This window comes from Parasteatoda tepidariorum, chromosome 1 (assembly GCF_982258835.1).
Source record: "Parasteatoda tepidariorum strain Cologne lab strain chromosome 1, Ptep-v5.0, whole genome shotgun sequence".
Lineage (NCBI taxonomy): Eukaryota > Metazoa > Arthropoda > Arachnida > Araneae > Theridiidae > Parasteatoda > Parasteatoda tepidariorum.
Genome location: NC_141755.1, coordinates 120726281 through 120737833, shown reverse-complemented (window position 1 = coordinate 120737833; position 11553 = coordinate 120726281). Strand labels below are relative to the sequence as shown.

The following is an 11553-nucleotide window of genomic DNA, read 5'->3' as shown; positions in this document are numbered from 1 at the left end:
AGTGCAGTAGGACACAATGAACTAATTTAACATATTCATTACTGATTTACCTCTTATGATGACAAATAATCAAATTTGGTCTATTTTATTATGACTAGGAGTCATTTTTGTATGATAAAATGAAATGTTACGGAGTTAGCAAGCAAAAATTAAAATATAATTTTGCTATTATAAGTTTGATACTAAATTGCTAATAAATAAATAAAAAATAAATAAAAAAATTGAAGCAATTGATAATAATTTTGATTCTGAAATGCGAAAACATTTAACTGTACGATGGAGTAAAATTTTTGTTACTATTTCATTATTAATGTCTTAAAAATTAACTTTTGCTTTGTTTTTAAAATATTCCATGCAGTTTTGCTAAGAATAGATTATACGTCTTATTATCAAATACCCATTGTGAAATATTCATTTTAATTGATGAATATTTCAATAACAGTTATAAGTGAACGAACACTTTTGGGAGCCACTGTAATTATAAAAATTTATTGATATATAATCACCCGAAACGATTTTCCTTTGCTTAATGAAAATATATTAAACAATACTTAACCAAGGTTTTATTGGTCATTCTGTTTTTGCCATTTTGTAGATACACTTTGAGCAAATACTACTTAAAGTAACACATTAAAAAAAATTTTATTCAATAAAAAACAATATATTCTGCAAGCTATACATATTTTCTACACGTGTCTTAATTTTTAAAAAAAAATTAATGTTGTACCAAAACATTAAAAAATAAACAAACAAAATCTTGTCAAGAAAATTTTTTTTTTCTATATGATATGTTAAAAAAAAAAAATGACATTTCGAATAAGATATTGTACAATATAGACACTTTTCTTGTAGACATCCTACACTTTATAAGAAAAAAAAAAAAAACATTAACCTGGAAATTTTAAGATTTTTACCTGGAAAAATCAGGGAAATTGGAAATCTGATTTGAGTGGCCACCCTGTATAATTTCCTTACTTAATTATCAGTCCTGAATTTCATAAAATTTCTATAAAATTTGAAACAATCACAAGTGGGTCTAATATAATTACCTTACTAAACCTTGCATAATTTTCTCTAACTACCTAAATAAAATTATTAAACAAGGTTTTTCTTAGATTATCACTAATAATCAACCGATTTTAGAATTTATTTTCACAATTTAAAGAGTTGTGCTTTTAACTGTATACTTAACCATCAGTTGAAATCTTAACAAGGTATCTTGATTGCAATATTAATTTGAAGGAACTTGTTCTCTTCTAGCTTTTGCCTGGATTCTACTGGTGATTCATATTTGTCCCGGGGAATAGTCTCACAGCATTGTCTGCTTAAAGCTTTTCTGTGAGATATGTTTACCAGGACTTAAAGTTTCTACAGTGGCTTATGCAGATTTTCATTTACTGTGAAAAATATCTCAGTGCCGTAACAAGATGACATATCAGTCATTAATTTTGCAATATGTATTATATATAATTATATATTTTTTTAAATTCATAAAATAATTAAGCTCTTTATTTTCTGGCACGGTTGCCAGTTATTAATATAATTGAAGTCTTCAACCAGAATTTTAAGATAACATGACTGCAGACACCCACTGCAGAATTTAAAGATAACATGATTTCTATCTATAAAAATGATTCTATTTTACTGCTGATTAAGCAGACAATATTTATAAAGAAGACTGCTCCTTTTCTCAGGATGTTGCCGCTAGTAGTGGTCATATGATTGCACCTTCATAGAGTCAACCTGGCTACCAATACTCTCCCAGAGAGCAAAATAAGGTTTATTTTCACTCAGCAAAAACCTTTTAAAATAAAACTAAAAAGGTTTGTAATACGGTTTACGTGTAAACCTTCAAACCTTAAAACGAGATATATGACAATCTGCTCTATATTCTACGCACATTACCCTAATCCAAAACCTTGGAAAAAAAGCTTCTATATAAAAACCTTAATTTGAGGTTGACTCAGGGTTTTCAAGCGTGAAAAGAATCCTTGAATAAAGCTAGTCTCAAGATGAAAATAATCTTAAATCTAGGTCATTATGAGGTTTCTTTTCGCAAAATTTTGTATGCCGTGCTAAAAGCCACCTTGTCATAATGGACAATGCAATTTGATCGTATCTCTAGTGTGACGTTAGCTAAAAAGTGACAATACTTTTTAAAAGGCCGGGATAGCCTGGTCGGTAGGGCGCTGGGCCCATATCCAAGAGGTCGTGGGTTCGATCCTCGCCGGCCGAAGACTCCCCGTGTAGTAAATGGTGACTGATGCACGTTAAATCTGTCGAGTCTCAAAGTCCTCCATGTTCCCACAACAAATCAATACCTCTGGGGGTACTAATCCAGGAGTTTCCTTGTCTTCTGGATTGGTTCAAAATTACAAGGCTACGGAGTTGAACTTAAGTAGTCGTAAACCCATGAAATTGGGTCGGCTGTGCAACGACGGTTATAAAATAAAATACTTTTTAAAAAAGCTTTAAAAAATAACTTTTACTGTAGTAAAAGTACATAATAAGTTAGTAGAATAGTACGTTAGTAGAAGTCAATTGACTAAAATATTGATAAGTATTGAACAAAAGCTGGCTCTATATCCAAGGAAAAGCCAGAGTTTCAGGAAACGAAAGGCGTTAGTTAACTTTTTTTTTAATAAACTAATTTTTATAACTAATTCAGCTTTTTATTTTCAACTAGATGAATATCCGCTCATCGATCAGGATTGACAAAACAAAAACAGTAACTCTGTACTTAACAACGCAGCGAACTCATGGACAAAACCGAACAGTATATACTGACAAAATTAATAAGCACAGGGTATCCGCGCACCTGGAAAGTCATGAATTTTGGTATTGAACAAAATTTGTCATAAAATGTCATGATTTTTACTGTATTTTTTAAAAAAAATCATTGAAAGTCATGGATTTAGGTCTCCGAAAAATCTAATTTTTAAAATGGAATCTCCCTCCCCCCAATTTCATCCTGTTCCAAATATCTGAATTTCTAACAAAATCACCACTCAGTCATATTTTATTTGAATATAAAATGATTTTATCACGTTCTTTAAAAATTATGGAGTTCTTTCAAAAAATGAAAGAAAAAAATATCATTTCTAGAGCGAATTATCCTTTAAACTCTCTTCTGTGATTTAAGAATTTTTATTATTATATTTTTTTTAAATTTTATCAATTAAATTCTAGTTGAAGCAAACCAGTTATTGGCGAATTTTTTTTTCTTCCGAAATGAACAGAAAAATCAGGAGTATTTCTTTCCTCTCTGATGAACACGAAAAGTATCTTTAGAATATAATTCTGCAGAAAAAATTTTTTTTTGCTTTTGTATTTTTTTCAGCTATTTTATTGTTGCAACTCTTTCCTAACTCTGTTTTTTAAGTTTAAAATCTATAAATATGAAGATAAAGAGTATAATAATTTTGGTTATGCCTATTTCGAATAATGTTATTATAATGCTTTTTTAAATTATTGTTGCGTTTTTGTTGGAGAAAATAGCAACTTCGTTAAGTCATGGAAAATCATGAAATGTCATGAATCTAACATGTAGCAGATACCCTGTAAGCAAAAACATAGCAAACCCATTTTTTGTAGTTCAGCCCATGAAAAAATAGAGATTAACTGTATTTAACATTACTAGACCTCATATCGAAATTTACCGTTAACTTGGAATTTTTGTGAATAAGTAATTTTTTTAATTCATATAATAGGTATTATCCTTATTAATTAAGCATCATTGGCGACAATAATAGCATGGCGCTTGTTTATGATTAATCTGAACGAATAAGTACAGCATACCTGAACTCCATAAATGTTGCTTTTTGTAACAGATTATTTTTTAGTTTTTCAATATATGCATCTATTACATTACTTAAATGAATTGAGCGTCAGTGTTAACCATTTGACACAGAATTTTCATTAAACATATTTTTTTCATTATTTCTTTGTAGTAATTTATGTCAGAATAAGGGAGAAATATTATATTTAGAATTTTAATTACATATGATAATAAAATAAAATGTGAAACACCATGTCTTTTTCTGCGTAAATTTTTCATACGCGGTTCACTTCCAAACAATTTAACGCAGTGTATTTAAATCTTAGCGAAATAGTTATTTATAATTTAAACTTCTTTAATCTACAAAATCAATTATTAATACATTTAGTGAACATGAATAAAAAAAAATTCCAAATTAATAATTATGAATTTTATATTTGAGTAAAATTACATAATTCTGTAATCTAACAAATGGAACGGTGATGGCTCCCTTTCGTTTCGATAGACTGACGACATGCACGCGAAATCAAGAACTTCAACAGAAAATTTTAACGAGGACCGATACCGCACACCCTTGATCCCTTCACAGATTGATCCAAGTAGTCTCTCACCCGCACGCTGGCATCGGCCAGTGATGCTCGACTTCGGTGATCTGCTGGGAACCGTGTCGACGATCAGTCAATTGCGGAATTGTTGTTGATTTATGACATGGCTGAAAAAAAGTATGCGCAATAACTCTTTTTTTTTTTTTTTATTAAAAAGAGCTATCAAGTATCAATGATTTCTTTAAGATATTTGAGGAAACAATCGCTAACGCTTAACCAGTTAACCTCGCTTAAAGGAATACCATCGATTCCAGCCAAATCTATGCAATTAAGCGGGTTATTCGACTAAAAGGGGAGTGCAATGTTCATATCTTGAATTTCTGTGAAATTTTACTCTTTAATTGTATTTAATGCAAAGTATATGCGTTTTGATTAAATAAACTTAGTTTTATGATCAATAGACAATTATAATTAATACTATCTGTGTTAGTATCATAAAATATAAATGTAATTTAAAGTTACATAAAAATAAATCAATATTAGTGAAAAGTATAATATAAGTGACGCCCGGTGGCTGAGCGGTAGCGCTGTCGTGCCACAGGTCCCTGGTTCGATCCTCGGGCCGGGCAAGGTTGACTCAGCCTTTCATCCCTTCAGTGGGTCGATAAATGAGTACCAAGCATGCTTGGGAACTAAACACTGGGGGTTCCGCGTTCGGTTGACCACCTGACCGGAACAGGGGCGTACGCAAGGGGGGGATAGGGGTTTAACCCCCCCCCCTTGAACTCAGACAAAGTGAATTTACAAAATAATACAGACAAAAATAAAAATTTTAGTAGAAATTATGCGGGTTATTATTTTTTAAGACTATATATTTTTATTTGCCTTATGCCTACTTTTTTTTTCTCACGGTATTTCTCAGAATACTGATAAAACATTTACTATAATAGGGTTGTATTTTTGAAACCAAATTCACGTGATACTGTTACGGGCGAGCCCCGATCACTGGTTCCTTTCTGACCTGCCAGTCGCGATAGTTTTCGAGACTGGCTGGCATTCGCGAGGTCTGGAATCCTAGACGTTCTGTCGTCCTTGAGACAATTCGAGAATTTTGTAGATGCGGTTACAAAAAATTATATGAAAGGGGGTTACATTTATTTTCGATTTTAGTCAGACTAAGAGTTATCTCTGCCGCTTGTCCTTCGGAGCTTGTTTCTAAATCTGTTTTGTTTTGGAGACTCTGTGTTCGTTGAAGTTATTCATTCCAGCTCGAAGCTTTGAGATCGTAGCTTAGTGGATATTTCTGTGCCAATATATATGTATATATTTTTGCTGTTCTTTGATCTTTAGGATGTCTAAACGCAAGAATTTAACAATTTTTAATTACTTTGAGAAAAAATCACGACCTGAAATTAGTGAGGTGACAGCATCTAGTACCAATGTAAGTTTTTCTGTTGAACAGAAATGTGATACTTCCGTTGAAGAAAACGTTTCTAGCGTAACAGAATCTGATGAATGTGAAAGCGGCCCTCAAAGTGTTACTTCCCACCCATATGACATTGGACTTTTTTCAGAAGATAATACATGCGAGGATAAAAAACTGGATATACTTAAAAATGTTTGGGAACCCAATCCAGCATTTGTTTCTCCTGAAAAAGGAAAAAGAAAATTGAAATTTCAGTACTAATGGCTTTATCGCTGGAAATGGCTTGCATATTCAGAGGTTAAGGGTGGTGCTTTTTGCAAATTTTGTGTACTTTTCGCCCCAAGTGGTGCCGGTTCTGGAAAGCAACCTTTAGGCCAACTGTGCAATGTAAAATTTGACAACTGGAAAAATGCTGTAGAGCAATTTTCTGAACACGAGAAATGTCTTTATCACAAAAAATCGATCGAAACTGCTGGGACATTAAACGATATTTTATTTGGAAAGATGAAACCTGTGGATGAACAAGTTCACTGTGCAGCAAGCAGAAGAAAATTAGAAAATAGAAAAAACATTACTCCAATTATTGAAACCATCCTATTTTGTGGAAATCAAGGTCTCGCTCTAAGAGGACATAAGGATTCGGGAATAATTGCTGAACAACCAGGTGAAGAGAACGACGGAAATTTTCGGGCATTGCTTCGTTTCCGGAGTAAGAACGATTCGACTCTTAAGAACATTTTAGAGTCAAGCAGAAAAAATGCTCAGTATACCAGCCCTCGATTTCAGAACGAAGTTATTGAGGTTTGCAATATTTTAATACTGCAAAAACTAGTCAGCAAGATTAATGATGCAACTTGCTTTTCCATTCTTGCAGATGAAACAACTGATATTGCAGGTATAGAGCAATTATCGTTATGCGTTCGATATGTCGATAAAGAAAATTTTAACATCACCGAACAGTTTTTGCAATTCATTCCGGTGCATGACTTAACCGGAAAAGCAATAGCAACAACAATATTAGACCAATTACAGTCTATGAAAGTTGATATAAAAAAGTTACGTGGACAGGGGTACGATGGTGCTGCATCAATGAGTGGAAAAATTAATGGTGTACAAGCCCACGTAAGAAGTATTGTCCCATCAGCACTCTATGTACATTGCTCTGCTCATAGCCTCAATTTGGCTGTATCAAATGCATGCGAAATAACTGGCATTAGAAATTGCTTAGGGACAATTAAAACATTAGACGACTTTTTAAATACGCCAAAAAGACAGTATGTCCTATCTTCAGCAATAGAGGAGATGGAAACCAGCTCTAAGAGGGAGAAAATTAAACAGCTATGTGCAACCCGTTGGATGGAAAGATATGACTCAGTAACCGCTGTGGTGGAACTTTTCGAGCCTATCGCCGAAACACTACAAAAAATATCAGAATGGAAGGATAAGGAATCAGCTACCCAGGCTAATTCTTTACTGTGCACAGTATCTAATTGCCAGTTCGTAATATCTCTTTTGTGCATTTACAAAGTTTTCACCATAACAATCCATCTCTGTAGATACCTACAAAAAACAAGCATAGATTTGATAGAGGCAGTGAGTCTTGCAGAAGATGTCATTAAAGATCTAAAATTAATGCGTGAAAATGCCACTGAAACATTCTCTGAAATATTCAGCTCTTCTTCTCTTATGCTAACAAGCATTGGATCTTCCACTTCCATGCAAATCCCTAGAATAACAGGAAGACAGAAAAATCGCGATAATTTTCCCTCATCGACACCGGAAACATATTTCAGAGTTAGTGTTTTTATTCCATTTATAGAAAATTTTATAACACAATTAAACTTAAGATTTGTATCGCATCGTGATATTTTGAAAGGATTTCAGTGTCTTCTACCTGCCGATCCTTTCATTTGCCAACCTTCAAAGATAAAGGCTTTTGAAGCATTAGTGGAATTTTACGCTGGAGATTTGGATACCTGTAAAGAAAGCCTTAAGTCTGAACTAAAACTCTGGTATAAAAGATTAAAAAGGATTAGTGAAGACTGAGGTAGTGTTCCAAAAACTGCGGCGGATGCTCTTGGAATGTGCAATAAAGATATAACACCAAACATTTTCAAACTCCTAGAAATATTGGTCGTTCTACCTGTTTCAACGAGTGCAAACGAAAGATCCTTTTCGACTTTGCGCCGTTTGAAGACTTATTTACGCAACTCAACGGGAAATAATAGAATTAATGGATTGACGCTCTTAAGCATTCATAGAAAATTTACCCCAGCTGTCGAAGACATTTTAAACGAACTTGCAAAAAAACCCGTCGTTTGGATATTACAGTATAAATCAATAAATTTTTAGCGTGTTTGTATACTGGTTTAATTCCCTATTTGTTGGTAAGTCATTTTTTAGTTAAATTCATTGGTTTTCTATGGAATATTCACATTTATATGGTTATTATTTAGGTAGCTGTTACAGTATGAGTAGTTTTTTCTGGCTTGATTTATTCCTACTTTTTAATAAAAATAAAATATTTTACCTCTTATTATAAAAAAAATTATATTCTTAAACTTAAAAAATAAAAACAAAATTTAACTAAACAATGTTGTCGAAATAAAAAGTCAAAATTGTCTAGCTGTCTAAATTAGGGAAGTAATAGTGCTTTATTACATACTCGAATTTCTTTTAGTAATTTCTGAAAATTATGAACCCCCCCCCCCCTTGAAAAAATTCTGCGTACGCCACTGGACCGGAACATCTGCTTCTGAACCCCAGAGCCCAAGGTCAAGAAAACTGAGATGGGCACAGTAGGCTTTGGCCCTCTATGGGCTGTCGCGCCGCTGAGTTTTATAATATAAGTGCTAAAATATTATTTGATCCCTTCCAAGAAAATCTATAATTAAAGACTATTTTTATACCCGTTTAATTCGTCAATTTATCAAAGTCAGATTTTCCCTTTCAGTTTCTATTATAACTTTCATGACTTGCGTATTCCTTTCAAATACATTCAGATTGTTTTTTTCTAATCCTCGTCTTGAGAAATTCTAAATTAAAGCGCTATTTTGGATTTTTTTATAAGTATATTGTTTCTCAGATTCATTGCTTTTTTTTTTCTCCAATTAATCCAAATCCATTCTTTTCTCGCTCAGCTTACAACCAACTCAGAGTTATTCACTGGATTAAGCAATAATTATTCTTACTTAAGAGAAAGACACAATGTGTTATGTTTTTGAAACTTTTTCTTATCAAAGCTAATAGCGTGCCAGGAGGGGACCACAAGTCTTGACAACAAAACAAATCCCTCTGTGTCTTTTTTACATTCTAAATAATGAGTGAGTGAAGTAGGTCAAAGTGAGGTAAAAACCCCTTCGCCTACTTCAATGTATAACTCGCAGCAAGATTAGATTAATTTTTCAACTTTATCACTTAACACCTGTTTAGACCAACTAATTAATAGGAATACCCTATTGAAGTGAGTTCCTTTTGTATCCTTATCTTAACTGAAAAACAAAAACTTCATTTAGTCATCAAAAACTTCATTAAGCGGGTTATTCGATTATCCAATATGCAATTAAGTGGGGACAACGCAAGAAAATTCCATTCCGTTTTTCGAACGGTTTGTAATAGAATGTTTTAATGTCGAAAGTGAATATCGTGCGGCGAAGTATTATTATGCCAAATTTCATCCCTCTCTGTCAGACGGTTTAGTCCATAAGGGATAGACAAACAGACATTCATTTTTCACCTGTAGATAATGCTATAAAAATCACAAAACTCAATAGTTCTAAGTGAAGACACGCAAATGATTCAGAAATCAAAAATATTGCCTTACGTGGAATAGTCGGATATTTTTATTCATAAATTTCAGCAAATGCGGTAACATAGACTTACTTGTAAAGAGGAGTTTTGTTCACTAGATAATAAATTTTAAATGAATATTGATATGTTGGATATTAACTAATAAATAATGTTTTATTTTATTTCCTTCACTGCAACAGTTCTAGAAAGATTGTTAAAATATTGATCTATCTCTGCTCCACTAATGAAATGAAACTGAAAACTGGTTAAACTTTTTTGTTCTAAAAAATGGAATTTTGAAGTTAAAAATACAATATATTTTATCATTCTTTTGTCATAAAGTATGTTTTTTAAGTAAATATTTAAAAAATACACCAGGAAAACTAGTTAACGTATATTTTGTATAAAGTAAGAACTCCCCCATCCATTCGTCAGGAACCTTGGCTGTGACTAAGGTTACGAGGTATAACTATTTCAAGGGGTGTGGGGTCATTGCTTAGGATAGATTTTAGCTAAGTGTTAGAGAGAGAAAGGGAACCTTTTTCTTCAATCTACTGTGTTAGCCCTAGAGTGAAGAGAAGCTACCCTCCCTGAAAGGAGCTATTCTTGTATCCATAGCAACAGGCGGCCTCAGACCATGAGGTGGGGGGAGTTCTTACCATAGACAAACTATAAGTACTCAGTAAATTCTACATCCATTTATAATTACATTCATGTTTTTAAAATATAGGAAAGAAGCAAGTGAGTGCGAGCGAAAGGGACACATAGCCTCTAACATAATTGACAACTGATCTTTTTATGTTATTCTATCTAAGTCCTTTTTTTTAATCAATTATTCTAAACTAAATGCTCTCTCTCACACTTATTGAATTATTTTTTATTGTAAGCTGTAATTATTTTTTATTTAGTACTTAAACAAACACAAAGCTAGCCTACCATACATTAGTTATTTTTTTCCTTTTATCTTCTTCAACTTTTTTAGGAGAAGTCTTATAAAATATTTTCTATGAAATAAATGTTATTCTTATCTTGTAACTAATTCACATATTTTTTGCGTATCTAAATGTAAACCATTTTTTAATAAGAAAACTATAATACACTTGCTAAAAATAAAATTTTTATTTCGGATGCATTTTAGGAGCCAAAAGTATGGGATAAATATTATTTTTGATATGAATGGTCGTTGATTTATATATTCGTTTACGAATTTTAAGCTTTTTACTCACTTTTCCATGTATATTGTGTTAAATGTATTGAGGGGGGAAAAGTTGTACAGCAGACCGCTTTCGATTAATAAAAATTTTGGTTTGCAATAATTAATATTTTATTTTTTTAAATTTTTATTTCAATGCTGCAAATTTGTAAAAGAATGCTTCAATTAAAAAAAAAAATTAATTTTTTGAGACCACATATTTTATTAGGTTAAATCAGGTAACTTTGATAGTTGACCTAGCTTCAGAATGTCATATGAGGTATCAAGTGAAATGTCCATTTATTAGCTTTGCAATGATGTTTGAATTTTTTTTTCTGATTTAATTAGAAAAAAGTTACAGCCTTTTGTAAGTATGCAAGTCTGTGGTTTTTTTTTAATGAAAATTTTCTTTTTTCAAATGTCTATAACTTGGACGATTTTCAACTTAAAAATCTAAAAATTGTGTTTGTTCCACCAAATTTCCTTACAATCCGAGTAGGATCGGTCCAAAAGTGATTGATTTGACGTGGAATGACTCATTATAGAATATTTCCTCTGCTAACATTTCCTTCTACTTATTATATTAATATAATTTGAATTTTAAGGGATCTTTTTAATAAATATTTTATAAATCAAAAAATAAAGAATTCTACACTTTTATGTTTCAAATATATATTTATTATTTGACTGTTAAAAACAGTTTTCTAACAAAACAGTGGCAAATTAAAGAAAACTTATACTTGCCACTTGACATAACTATTAAAACTCAGCAGTTTTAATAGTTACGGGCAGTAACAGTTTTAACAGTAGTAGCAGTTTTAAT

General features: G+C 31.9%; 1 non-coding gene across 1 annotated transcript; it reads left to right on the top strand.

The window, feature by feature from the left end:
• Positions 1–11039: 11039 nt before the first annotated feature.
• On the top strand, positions 11040–11110 carry LOC147816822 (small nucleolar RNA SNORD36). Its single transcript, XR_015430353.1, has one exon. It is a non-coding gene; the product is annotated as a small nucleolar RNA SNORD36 (small nucleolar RNA).
• The last annotated feature ends 443 nt before the right edge of the window (positions 11111–11553 follow it).